We start from the raw sequence: 15,360 nt of genomic DNA on the forward strand, positions 1-15,360 counted from the left end.
TAGAAGTCAAGTTATAGTCAAAATACCATAACTGGTCCCTTTGCCTCTAAGCTGTCCAGAATTTACAATTCCTGGTCAATAAACTTTAACCAGTCATTTTATTATTTTATGGTCATTTTTAGACTTAGGTTCCTTCACAAGATATGTTCCTCTATGTCTTAGGGACTCCCAAGTACAATTTCATAATTTTTCAAGCTTAGCATAGTGAGTTATAGTCAATGTATTAACCTGGACTCTCAATCCTATAAAGGCAATATCCAAACTTCAGAGCAGTATGTTTGACCCTTTTTTTAGGGTCTTTACACTTAGAATTTGGAAAGGTGTCTAAACCAATGTTGTAGCCCTAAGTATCATGTTTCCAGATCATATTGGCACATCTTAAATAGAATTTCCTAGTGGGAGTTATGGCTAAATGAACACGCAGGTATCAATTGGCATTATGGGTTCAACTTAATATTTTTCAGATTTCAATTCCTAAATTTAGCTAATATTTTTCCTAGGATGCAATGGTTTCTAGAGCTTAGTCAAAACATAAAAATTGTTGTGCTATGTCTTAAAAAACTTTTGGCACTAGTTTCACTCAATTTGCAGCTTTGGAGACCATGTTATGGCATTTTTACCAAAACTGGTCATGCATACCAAAGAAACAGTGTTTTGGACAATTTCTGGGTTGGCAGTTTTAGTGACCCAACTTGTGCTAATAATTTGACTCAGTTAAAGGCAAAACTGGGTCAAGTGGTCTTCATAAAAAGTGTAGCCCTATGTCTAAGCTTTCCATTGATGTAAATTTTTGGTCATTTGGACTAGTATAGAGAGAGTTATGACCAAATGAACACGTACTGTTCATTTGGTCATTTTCTGGGTTTCAGTGTTTGGTCATCCGGGTTTGGGTAGAGAATTGGTCATGATTTTGGCAAAATTTGAGCATGGCATCTACATGAAAAATGGGCTAGTTTGAGTCTATTTTCACCTCCAATTGGCCTTATACTAATTGGAATCACACATTTTCAGTTATGGGTCAATAAACCCACTAGACTCATTGAGTCCAAAGCTGCAGAAAATTGAACACTCCCAATATCTCAATTCCTTCAACTTCCTTACTTCAATTTACATGCAATACACTTCTATAAGCAACAATCTTAACTCAATAGATCAATTTCAACATTTACACCAAGTCCTTAAGTATTTACATAAACCCTAGTTTTCAAAGTTTTAAATTTTCACAAGCACTACACAATCAAACACCCAAACATTTCAACTCATCACACATTCTCATGGAACCATTTTTCATCACTTAAAAGCATCAAACTTCAAGTTCCATGGTTGCCAAAAATTTAAGGGTTCTTTCCTCTAGATTTTCTTTTTGTTTTAATGATATTTATGCTTGGCCAAACATGCTTTTCATGTTTAATAAAGAGAAGAAAAGGGATTAGTGCACTAACCTTACTTGAGCTTCCCTAACTTCAATTTTCTTGCTTCTTTTTGGTATCTATAGCTTCCTTAGGGTATGGAGAGTATTTTTTTGTGAAGTGGGCTATGGGTTTTGGGTGGATTAAGCATGAGAAATCAAGCTTGGAAGCTTGAATATCAATTGAGGAAATGGGAGCATGGGCAGCCAGCAATGTAGAGGAAAAGAGAGAGAAAGAGTGGAGAAGAAGGTGGGTTGGTGGAGATTTGTCTCTTATGGCTATATATATATATATGTGTGTGTGTGTGTGTGTGTGTGTGTGTGTGTGTGTACTCTATTTTTTTTTTAAATTTCCCTAAGCCATTTTCTTTTCTTTTCTTTTCTTTTCTCTTCTCATTTTCCTAATTTATTTCATAAATTTTAATTTATGTAAATTATTTTATTCTCTTAATTTTAATTTGACATTTAGATCAAAATTCACCTTTGGGGGTGAAATGACCTAAAATGCCCTTTATAATGCATATCGGGTCATTTTTATTATTTTATACAAATTAGTAAATTCTCTAAATTTTAATTTATTTTTATCTACATTTTTCCTATTTTTTTTTTTAACATTTATTTCTTCAATTTATGCCTCCTCACTATAGTCTAGGTGTAGTTCCAGACATTTTGACTGTCCGAACAGACATTAGTCGTCGGAACAGTAAAATGTACGGACTACCTATGATGAGGGTGTTACAATTCTTCCCCTCTAATAGAAATTTCGTCCTCGAAATTTACCTAATTTGAAGAGCTGAGGGAACTGCTGCCTCATCGTCTCCTCGCTCTCCCATGTTGCTTCTTCCGTGTTGTGGTGTCTCCACAAGACTTTCACTTGTGGGATCCTCTTGTTTCTGAGTTCTTTCACTTCTCATGCTAAGATTCTGACTGGTTCTTCTTCATATGTCAAATCAGGTTGCACAATTATCTCATATGCTAAAATGACATGCGAAGGATCTGATCTATATCTCCTGAGCATCGACACATAGAATACACTGTGGATCTTGTCCAGCTCAGGTGATAAAGCTAGCCTGTAGGCTATTGGGCCCACACGCTCAATGACATCGTATGGACCAATAAACCTAGGGCTCAACTTATACTTCTTACCAAATCTCAACACTTTCTTTCAAGGTGATACCTTAAGAAACACTTTATCACCAACCTCATACTCTATATCCTTTCTCCTCAGGTCGGCATATGACTTCTGTCTGTCCGAGGAGACTTTCAAATTGTCTCTGATGAGTTTCACTTTTTACTCAGTCTGTCTCACTAAATCTGGGCTCACTACTTTCTCTTCATCTATTTCTGTCCAACATAAGGGAGTCTTACATCTCCTCCCATACAATGCTTCATATGGAGCCATTTTTATGTTGGCTTGATAGCTGTTGTTGTAAGCAAACTCTACCAAAGGAAGATACTTCTCCCAACTTCCTTCAAAATCAATGATTTAGCTTCTCAACATATCCTCCAATACCTATCATGTGATTCATGTCATTTTTAGCATTCTTTTAACATTTATAATAATTTACTAGGTTCTAAGGGTTACCTGAATCACCATCCGTCTGTGGATGAAAAGCCGTACTGAAGTGTAGTCGAATCCTTAAAGACTCCTGTAGCCTCTTCCAAAACCTCGAAGTAAATCTCGGGTCTCGGTCAGATATGATCGATGTTGGCACTCCATGTAGCCGGGCTATCTCATCTATGTAAATTTTTGCTAATCTCTCTAATGAGTAGTCGGTTCTAACTGGTAGGAAATGAGCTGACTTGATCAATCTATCCACAATCACCCATATAGTATCATGCTTCCTCTGTGTCAATGGTAGCCCAGTCACAAAATCCATGGTAATGCGGTCCCATTTCCACTCTGGTATAGATATAGGTTGTAACAACCTTGACGGAACCTGATGCTCAGCCTTAACTTGCTGGCATGTCAAATATCTAGTCACAAAATCACCAATCTCTTTCTTCATTCTAGGTCACCAATAATGTGTTTTCAGGTCTTAGTACATCTTGGTACTTCATGGGTGCATAGCATGGAAGCTACTGTGCGCCTCTTTCAAAATATTCTTCTTCAGTTCCTTATCTCTTGGTACACATATTCTGCCTTTATAGTACAGGCACCCATCTCCTTTCAACTCATAGTCAGTCTCCTTCCCCTCTTGAGTTCTGCCCATAACAGTTAGCAACTTTTCATCATTTAACTGTGCTTCTTGTATTTGCTGTAACAAACTTGGCTTTACACACAACTCAGCCAAAAGTACCCCATCCTGTGCTAAAGACAACCGAGCATTCAATGCTCTCAAAGCCATCATGGACTTCTTGCTTAGGGCGTCAGCCACTACATTTGCCTTCCCAGGATGGTAGTCGATTACACAATCATAGTCTTTAAGGAATTCAATCCATCTCCTCTATCTCAGATTGAGTTCCTTCTGAGTTGGCAAGTACTTTAGACTCTTGTGATCAGTGTAGATGTAACACTTCTCACCATATAGGTAATGCCTCCATATCTTCAATGCAAATATTATTGCCGCCAATTCTAGATCATGAGTTGGGTGGTTCTTTTCATGTGGCCTTATCTGTCTAGAAGCATAGGCAACTACTTTCCCTTTTTGCATCAGAACACACCCAAGCCCATTATGAGAGGCATCACTATAGATCACATAGTCTTTCTCTGACTCTAGCTGTGTCAACACTGGAGCTTCTATAAGCATAACCTTCAGCTTCTCAAAGCTGGTTTGACATTTATCATTCCAGTCAAACTTTGCATTCTTATGCAGTAACTTAGTCATTGGGGCTGCTGTAAGGGAAAATCCCTTCACAAATCTTTTGTAGTATCCAGCTAACCCCAAAAAGCTTCTGACTTCTGTTACATTTTTGGGAGGCTTCCATTCAACTATTGCTTCAATCTTCCTTGGATCTACCCTGATTCCATCTGCTGACAAAATGTGTCCAAGGAAGGATATCTCATCCAACCAGAAGTCACACTTGGACAACTTAGCATACAACTGCTTTTCTCATAGTGTCTGTAATACTACTCTCAGGTGTTCATCATGCTCTTCCCGGTTCTTAGAATACACCAAGATATCCTCTATAAAGACCACAACAAACCAATCTAAGTAGGGATGAAAAATGTGGTTCATTAGGTCCATGAAAGCTACTGGTGCATTTGTCAGCCCAAATAGCATCACTAGGAACTCATAGTGTCTATACCGGGTCCTGAAAGCAGTTTTAGGAACATCTGTCTCCTTCACTCTCAATTGGTGATAGCCTGATCTGAGATCTATCTTGGAGAATACTCCAGCTTCCCTCAACTGATCAAACAGGTCATCTCCTTCACTCTCAATTTGTTTTTCACAGTCACCTTATTCAGCTGTCGGTAGTCTATGCATAGCCGAAGGTTACCGTCCTTCTTCTTCACAAATAGCACTGGTGCTCCCCAAGGTGACACACTAGGGCATATGAAGCCCTTGTCTAGTAGCTCCTGTAACTGAACTTTCAACTCTCTTAGTTCAGTAGGTGCCATCCTATATGGAGTAATGGGCCGGTGCAGTACCCGGCATAACCTCTATGGCAAACTCCACTTCTCTATCGGGTGGCAAACTCGGTAACTCTTTCGAAAGCACATCCAGAAAGTCACATACAGTGGGGATCTCCTGTATACTTGGGCTAGTCTTCTTGGTGTCAACCACATGTGCTAAGAAAGCCTCACAGCCCTTTCTTATCAATCTCCTGGTAGTTGTGGCTGATATGATGGTGGAAAGACAACCCGTTCCTTTACCCACAACTATAACCTCATCCCCATCTACTGCCTATAGTGACATCCTCTTTGGCCGATAATCTACCATCGCTTGATGATGTGATAACCAGTCCATACCCAATATCACATCGAACTCATGGAATGGTAGCTCAATCAAGTCAGCTAAAAGTTCATACCCTTATATTTTCAAAGGACAACCCTTGTAGACCTTTTTCACCATGACACTATGGTCTAAAGGGTTTGTGACTTGTATGTCCTCCTCTAACTCCTCTATCTGTACCCCTTTATCAACTGGCGGTGTGATACACACATATGAATGTGTGAAACCCGGATCAATCAATGCACATACTAGCAGATCATAAAGAGAAAATATACCTCTAATGACATCAGCTGGCTCTGGCTCATCTCGATCTCTCATAGCATAAGCACGAGGTGCTACCCTAGTCTCCTGCCTTTTCACTGTCTCTGCAGTAGGCCTCTGTGATGTGTCAGTTGTAACACCCCTATTTGTATAGCCTGGTATATTTCACTGTTCCGGTGACTGGTGTCAGTCCGGATAATTAAGGGGATTAGAACCATATTTAAAACAACTAGAGAAACCATAAACACAAATAATTAGTAATGTTCAATTAGTTAAGTATAAATAAGAAAAACAGAACATAAGAAGTTAAACGAGCCGAGAGTCACAGCGATGGGTGACCTCCTCGGGAACGACTGCGAAGTCATTTTAAACTCAAATTTTGAACCGTAAAATGTGACGCTGCGGTCCTTAGGACCCTTATGAACACAATGGAAAAGAGAAAATCAAGAAAAAGAACTGTTAAGCCAGTCAAATAATTAGGTTAGGGAGCCGGAAGAAATATGAAATTATTTGCAAACCGAGATGAACCGGCGAGGGGCAATTTGGTCAATTGACCCCGAGAGCTGACTCCTGACCTAACTGTCAAATAAAATCGGAGAAAAGAAAATTTCGGAATCGAGAATTAAATTAAAGAACTAATAGAAAAATAAAAAAAAAGGAAAAATGAAAAAGTAAAGGTGATGACATCATGCATGACATCATGCATGATGCCATAAGTGTATAATTAATAAATTAATTAATTAGATTTTTTTTGTGGTCTTCCACAAACCAAAATAGATAAAAGAAAAGAAAAGAAAAGAAAATCAAATAGTCATCTTCTTTCTCCCTTTGCCGTCCCACTCTCTCCCTAATTCCTCCATGAAAGTTTCTTCATTTAAGCTTATACTCAAGCTTAAATTTCTTCACTCAACCTTCATAACTCCCCTAAAAACCTTACCAGAGCTTGTAATCTCAACTTAAGAAGAAGATTGAAAGAAGAAAGAAGAACAAAAGATAGAGATTTGAGGTTTTAAGAAAGGTTAGTATGCTAACTTTCATTTTTTTTTTCTTTAAATGCATAATTAGTTACTTAGATGAACTTAGAAATTAATGAAATGAAATAAAAAAAATGTGGGGAGGACCAAACTGAAATTTTGGCCAGCCATGGATGTATGAGGGTATGATGTGTTTTGAATGAATTAAATGTGTTAGTAAACTTGTATGAGAATGGTAGTAAGATTGAAATGCTTAAATGTGATTAAATGCAATAATTTAGTGTGATTAGGGTTTGGAGGCCTAGGGTTTTGAGGCAAAAATTTGGAGAAATGAGTAAATGATGTGTTTGACCTATTGTGAAGTGAAAAATGGTCAATTGTGACCAAATGAGTTGTGTGGGAATGGTTGGAAATTAAGTTAAATTCGGAGGCAGCATGACCAAGTCAACTTTGAAGGACCAAAAATGAAATTTTACAAGTCCAATTGATATGGAAACAATTGGGGATGAAAATAGACATAAAATGACACAATTTTCATTAAGGAACCATGCTCAAAAAGTGACCAAAACCTAGTGAACAAATTGACCAAAGTTGGATAAGTGCAGTCTGCCACTGTACAAACTGACCAAATGAACAGTGTTTGTTCATTTGGTCATAACTCGAGCTAGGCAGGTCCAAATGACCTGAAATTTTACCAGTGGTTAGATGAGATATAGATCTAAAACTTTCATGAAGAACACAAGTCCAAATTCTGCCAGCAACCAAGCCATTTGGCCACCCCAAGTTGGTGACCCAAAACTGCCAGCACCAAAATTTGCCCAGAAAATCTGGGTTGTGTCTAACCCGGCAGCGCTAGTTCAAATGGCCATAACTTGAGCTACAAAACTCCAATTTGGGTGATCCAAAAATGAGAATAAACTTAAGACAATAAGGAACATTTTCTATGAAGGAAGTTTTGTCAAATTCCAACAGTAGATTGACCAATGGAACAGTGCAATTAGGGATATGAAAACTGAAAATTTGACAATTTTATCAAAAGGACTTAAGCTTTGAGAAAATGACCAAAACCAACAAATTTAATGACCAAAATGTGGTATGTGGGTGAAGTTGGAGTTCCCATACCTATTAAGCCTTAAAAAGTCAACAATTTGACTTGAATAGTATAGTGAATAGTAACCCGAAACACAAAAACTTCGAGAACGTCGAAATTGACACATTAAAGCTAGGTAAAAATGAAGTGAAATTTATTTTTGGATTTATGCTAAGTTATGGTACTGAAACACTGTGAAATTGTGTGTTTCAGCTGAAAAAGACTTGGAAGCTCTGAGAGACTGAGTCAAGGCCTAGAGGCGACTCACGTCAGGTCTGTGCACAGTAATTTTTATTTAAATATATGATTCTTGAAAATTTGATTTTTTTTTTAGTTAATTATAAATTGTGTTGCCATTTTATGATTGTGAATATGACTTTGAAAATTGACCAGATTTCTCATAAATTATTTAAATAAATTATTTTGAATTGATTTTGTGTTCACACTTAGCATGACAGTATCACATTATTCCTCCTCCATTTATGGGGTTGAGATCGTTCATTTTCCTCCCTCTCTGGCTTGCCAGTTGAGGTTGAGATCGGATGAGTACTCATTAGCTAGTTAGCCACCTCCCTCATTGATTTCGATTAATGGAGTTGTAGATTGCTTTGTCATGGTGTACAACACGGCATTGATCGGAAATTTTGTGTCATGGCTTAAGTGTATAAGATTTTGGCAACACTGTGTTTAATAAATTATTTGACTAAATGGTGTTATTATGAGCTTTGATATTTGTGAAATGTGATTGAGAAGTATTCAAATTGTGTTTCATCAATGAACGATTTATGTATTGCATTTTAAATTTTTATTGTGCACCACTGAGTATTTTATACTCAGCGATAGCTTATTTTGCTGTCGCAGATAAGAGCAAGGAGAAAGCAGCAGAGTGAGCTGCTATTGAATTGAGGCCTCCACTGATCTTTTTGTACGGGTATTATTTTATACCCTTGTAGTTAATTTTGATGTAAATATAGTAATGTTGTATGTATCAATGTAAGTTGAGCAGTTGTAAATAAATTGTAATCATATTATTTTTGGATTTCCTTCTGTAAATTAATAATTGTACATGTGAATTTCATATTTTATGCCTTGTGAATGGAGTTGTTAAATATTTTGAGATGATAAATTTTGATTTGGATTGTGGAATTACTTTGAAGTGATTTGAATTGAGTTGATTGAGATTTATTGGAGGATGGGAGTTGTGGAAAATTTTTGGAAGTGTTTTTTTTAGGTATTTGAAGAACGGTTTTCTCCAAATACAAACGGAACTCTGTCAAAATTTTTATAAAATTTGCGGCAAAATTAAAATGGACAAAAAATTTTACTAGTATTTAAACTTTGAATAAATGGTTTTTAATTCTCACTAAAATGCTCACCACTTCCAAAATGTAAGAAAATTGTTTTAAAATCCCTTGTAGGGTACTTAATGAGTTATCGGTAGGTGAAGTTCGATAGTTCATTAAGTATTCTACGGGATCATGTTATGCCTTACAGAGGGGTAAAGTGTGACATCAGTTGTATCAGGCCTCGCAGGTCTTCTACCCCTCTGTACTGCTGGGGCAGACCTCTCCATCTGAGGTGGAGCAGTGGGAGCACTAGTTTTCCTTTGTGGACAATCCTTCAGGAAGTGATCCATAGACCCACATCTGAAACATCCACCTGTTAATAATCTGCACTCTCCTCTATGGGGTCTACCACAATGTACACAAGCAGGTGGTGGGGCTGATCCCCGTGTAGCTACACCAGGTGAACTACCCACTGATGCACCAGACTATCCTCCTCCTCTCCTTGGAGCAAACTGAGACTTTTGTTTCTTGCCTCGACCCTAAGTCTGACTCTGAGACTCCTTGGGCCTCTTACTACCTGTGTCTGCTGAACCGGACTGACCAGATCCAGAACCCTTCTTGCGTTGCCTATCCTTTCTAGAGTGCTATTCATTTCTGACTCTCTCTACATCAAGGGCTGATGCTACCAACAGAGAGCAATCTGTGAAGTGGTGAGATGTTACTATCAACCTGATATTGTCATTCAGTTCGTCCTTAAACCTTCTACATTTATCAGTTTCTGTGGGCATCAACTCCAATGCATATCCGTTGAGTCTCATGAATTCTCGCTCATATTTGGAGACTGTCAGCTGCCTCTGTTTCAGTGCCAGGAATTCTTTCCTTCTGGCCTCCAAGTACACATGACTGATGTATTTCTTTCTGAATTCAACCAGAAGAACTCCCAGGTGATCTGTGCAGGCTGTACTACTCTAGATACTGTCACCCACCATCTATATGCATCTTCCTATAGCAGTGACAGAGCACACTCCAACTACTACTCTGGGGTGCAATGCAACTGCTGCAATACCCTCTCTGTCCTCTCCAGCCAATACTCTGCTGCGGCTGGATCATCATCCCTCTTACCTCTGAAGTCAATTGCCCCATACTTTCGTAGTCTCTCTAGTGGAGATCTGTGTACAGGTTGTGGCTATGGAGGTGGAGGTGGCTGTACAGGTGGTGGTGGTGGTGGTGGCTGTGGCTGTGGAGGTAGAGGTGGCTGTGGAGGTAGAGGTGGCTGTGGCTGAGGAATGGCTCCGGCGACTTGACAGAACAGCTGTGTCATTTGTTCATAGAAGGCCTGCTGTGCCCTACTCACAGTACCTCGAGATGACTCTGCTCTACTACCACTACTCCCCCGACTAGGAGTAGGTGTGGGTGCATGACTCTCTACTTCCTCTTCTATCGGTCCTAGAGGTCCGTGCTCTGAATGATCAGATGCCATCGATCCTATAAAACAGACAAAAAATAGATCTATATTAGTGTCACCTCGACTCTATTTAAAGGCCCATGCATGTGATGCACTCTATCTATTTCTAACTATTTAGGTCTAGGACTGCCTAAACCTCTGCTCTGATACCTCTAAATGTGACGCCCCTTACCCGTCTACTGTATAGCCGAGCAAGAAGTGCCACATTCGGTGCCGGAGCACCCTATCTTTTTTTATCATATCTATTGTAAACTTTTGATGTCATTTAAAATATATATTCTATGTGTAGAAATTTTTTTTTATAACTTATTTCTGTGGAGACCCAGATAGAGCCTCCTCTGTTTTATTAGCATCTGGCGGGTTCTACTATCACCTGTTAACATATTCATAGTCATCTCACATTTTTCCATATCATATTCTCTTGTCTCATATCATTTACAATTATTTATGAGATCTCAAAATGAAGTATCATCTATTGCATTCATATAGAAATTCATAAATAATAAATTATAAGTTTTCATTTCAATCTCAAAGTTTAATTACAAGTCTAAAATGAAATACATCATGACTAGACATAATGAACCAAAATACTAGTCTATACATGGGCCCTACCAAAATACAAAATACCGGTGAGGTGACTCTGGACAGTGGCAGATCTGGTTAGAGCTCTGTCAGTGCACTATTGGTGCTGCTGCTGCGGTTGCTGGGATTGATCTCCAGTACCTAGATGGAAAACCAACGCGCTAAGCATAATGCTTAGTGGTGCATAATTTATAATAATAATAATTTAACAATTGAAATAATATTTGCAAATCATAATTTCTGGGTCTTTTACATTTTTATTGCTCTTTGGAAATAATTAACATTATCGGGATCTTTTATGATTACTTATTGTATTTTAAGTCTTAATTAATTTTTATCAGTGCCCAAGAAACCTATAACAAATTATAAAAGTTGAATGCACTGGTGTATACTGGTTAGACAGCCATATGTCTATCCAGTATACGTTTGTCAGGCATGAGGCCAGCTGTCGAGCACGAGACCCGCTGTCAGGCTTGAAAAGCCAAAAATAAAGTAGGCATAATGGCCAGTAAGTAGGCATATAGCCTGTAGAACAATCATATAAGACATATTTTATCAGTTCATGATTTTTTCGATAGGCAGTACTGCTATCTGTAGTCTCTAATTGGTATACCAATTTATCCAAACTAAATAAATAAGTCTAGGTATACTATGGGCAATTAAATATTTTTAATTATTTTAGCACTATTCACTGTTACTATTTTCTGGTACTGTTCAGTGGTACCATTAATTTCATATTAATAGGACATTAGTCCCAATTTACATATTCATATCATTTTTAATATTTAATTAGTCTTATGAGTATTTTAATTATCATATATAGCATTTTTTCCATGAACCTTTCTTTAGGTTCATTTTGATGTGTTATTTTTATCTAGGAATTTGACTAGGTTAGGATGTCTATTTGGTCACACTTCCTTCATAACAATTGCTCCTCTATGTTTAAACTTAAATTTCAATTTTTGAATCACTGAATTTGGGGTTATAGAACTCAAGTTATGGTCAAAATACCATAACTAGTCTTTTTGCCTCTAAGCTGTCCAAAATTTACAATTCCTAGTCAATAAACTTTGACCAGTCATTTGATCATTTTATGGTCATTTTTAGACTTAGGTTCCTTCACAAGATATGTTCCTCTATGTCTTAGGGACTCCTAGGTACAATTTCATAATTTTTCAAGCTTGGCATAGTGAGTTATAGTCAATGAATTAACGTGGACTCTCAATCCTATAAAGGCAATATCCAAACTTCAGGGCAGTATGTTTGACCCTCTTTTTAGGGTCTTTACACTTAGAATTTGGCAAAGTTTTCTGAATCATTGTTATAGCCCTAAGTATCATGTTTCCATATCATATTGGCACATCTCAAATGGAATTTCTTAGTGGGAGTTATGGCCAAATGAACACACAGGTATCAATTGGCATTATGGGTTCAACATAACATTTTCTAGATTTTAATTCCTAATTTTGGCTAATATTTTCCCTAGGATGCAATAGTTTCTAGAGCTTGGTCAAAACATAAAAATTGTTGTGCTCTGTCTTATAAAACTTTTGGCACTAGTTTCACTCAATTTACAACTTTGGAGACCAAGTTATGACATTTTTGCCAAAACTGATCAAGCATACCAAAGGAACAGTATTTTGGACAATTTATGGGTTGATAGTTTTAGTGACCCAACTTGTACTAACAATTTGACTCGGATAAAGGCAAAACTAGGTCTAGTGGTCTTCATGAAAAGTGTAGCCCTATGTCTAAGCTTTCCATTGATGTAAAGTTTTGATCATTTGGACCAGTATAGAGAGAGTTATGACCAAATGAACAGGTACTATTCATTTGGTCATTTTCTAGGTTTCAGTGTTTGGTCATCCGGGTTTGGGCAGAGAATTGATCATGATTTTGGCAAAATTTGGGCACGGTGTCTGTAACACCCCAAATTTTTAAATTTATTATTTTGTGAGTAATATTAATATTTTAATTTTATTTAAATTTTAGGAAATTTTTTGAAATTTTTCAGATTTTAGAAATCGGGTTTGATTTCCCGAAAATATAAAACTTTGATGATTTTTAAAAATTAATTTAAAGACTACGTGGCAAAACTAAAAATATATTTGGAGTCTACAATTTTTTCTGAGTTTTCTAGAATTTTTTCAGAATTTTTGGGCCTCATTTTCGGTCCCAAGGCAGAGTAAAAATTTAAAATTTTGTATCATGAATCGGACCAGCCGAATAGAACCGGACCAGATCGGACCGGTCGAATCGGATCGGCCTTTCTTTTCTTTTTCTTCCCTTCCCTGCGCGTTCCGACCTCTCTTCCTCTCTCTCCTGTTTTCTCTCTCTTCCCTCCTCTCCAGGCAGCACCGCTGCCACCCAGCCCTCCCCATCTCGTCAGCGCGCCTCCTCAGTGCCTCCCCACGGCCGGCCGACGCCCTAGGCGGCCTGAAAATGCGCGTGAACTCCTCCCCTGTGTGTGCGTGATGCCTCACCTTCCCGGTTGAAATCCGACCGATTCAGCCATCGATTGGGCCGGGTCTTGTGTCAAACACCATCTACACCTTGAGAGCTTTCCATAGACACCAAGAACACCAAAATCCATATAGCGGTTTGTCCAATTTTTGTTCGGAAAGTTTTAGCCCATTTCAACTTTTGGGCTAGATTTCTCGCAAACCGTGAACCCCACGAGAAAACCAAGAGTACCAAAGCGCTCCACTCGTTGAGAGCTTCGCGGCAATATAAATTTCAAAATTTTTCGACACCATTTTTCGGTGGGTCCCACGAAACTTTGTAGTATTTTTTCGAGCATTAAATGAGCTTAGAAAATTCCGTAAAAATTTTATACTAACCCCCATGTTGTGGGCTTCGTGTAGGTACCTTCAATTCATAGAAATTCGACAGTTGCCCAGGTCTGTGAATTTCCAGCCAGACAGACCGGCTACCGAAAAAGTCTTAGAATTGGATCGAGATTTTGGCTACCCCTGTGTTGTCAGATGTCCCAAGAGCATTTCCGAAGTCGGAATCAGCATAGGTAAACCCGAACCTTACTTTTTCGTAATTTTCTAGTGCTTAAATGGGATTAAAAATCCATAAAATATTCGTGGTAGCTCAGAAAATTATGATTCTTTTTGCATTAGCTTAGTAATATTGCTAAGGACTACGGGGCAAAGGTTTAGAATTTTTAGAGCCTATTTAGGTAGTTTTTGCAAAAAGGGTCAATTATAAGGATTAAACTATAATTTTACATGTTGTGATTGATGACTATTTGGATAGGCCCAGGAGGGGCTGTGTGATGTGATTGAGTTGTGGGTGTATGGTTTGTGGATATAGAAGTGCGTTTTAAGCCCTTTTGCAGGTTGGGTAGGTCCTAGGTATAGGGGAGACTCTGCCGGATTTTCAGCAAGACTTAGAACATCTTTGGTCTTTTTCTTGGTTTGTATTGAGTCAATTGTATTAAATAATTGAAATAAAATTCTCAGGTGAGCCGGGACAACCTTCCTCCTCCGCCCAGCCGCCACAATGACTTCAATTGAGTCTCTGAGTAAAATATTATTTTTAATTGTAATTTTAATATTATTATATGTTCAAGCATGCCCATGCACCACTTATATGTAAATATCTATGTAGTTAAACTCTAGGCACGTTTTATGTTGCATTCATAACTGTTAAAGTGCCATGGATGTTGTTTGGTAATTTGGAGCAGTGTGCGTGTGGTGTGGTGTTGGCTATGGACAGGACGGGTAGACACGGCTTGAGATCTTCGCTGGGACCCCAATTTGGTTTATTAAGTGGAAGTCCGAGCTTGAGTTCTTTGCTGGCACAGTTTGGATTAAGAGAGCTGTATAGGGGATCAGCTCCCATATATGTATTGTTTGACATTATCGAGTGCGTGAGTGCTCTAAATTACCTTTTTTTTGTTATGATGTGAAAATATTACCGATGTTATATTTCACTCTACAGGGTGCATTAGCTTTAGATAGTTACAGAGATTATGGTTAAAATTGATATTTTACTCTCTCAGTTGAACGCTCACTCCTGTTTATTATTTTTCCAGGCTATAGGAGGATATTTGTTATGGTTAACCTGTTTTTCTTCGTCACAGGTTGTTTATTAATATTTGTATAATTCTATTAACTCCTAAAATTTTGGCATGTGTTAGAAATATTTATTTGATTTGGGTCTGTAATATAATTACCATGTTGGACCTGTAAACTTATTATATGCATGTATGTTGGACTGGATGAGGGAGCTGAGCTCCCATTTGACTTTATGTTATTATGAGTATGTGGAGGGTGAGCTGAGCTTCCCAATTGATTATATATTGTGTTTACAGGTTGGGTGAGTCAAAAACTCCCCGTTGAAAGGTCCATTTTATGGCCGGACTCTGTCTGGTTGAATTCTTGAAAT

This window comes from Hevea brasiliensis, chromosome 3 (genome assembly GCF_030052815.1).
Source record: "Hevea brasiliensis isolate MT/VB/25A 57/8 chromosome 3, ASM3005281v1, whole genome shotgun sequence".
NCBI lineage: Eukaryota > Viridiplantae > Streptophyta > Magnoliopsida > Malpighiales > Euphorbiaceae > Hevea > Hevea brasiliensis.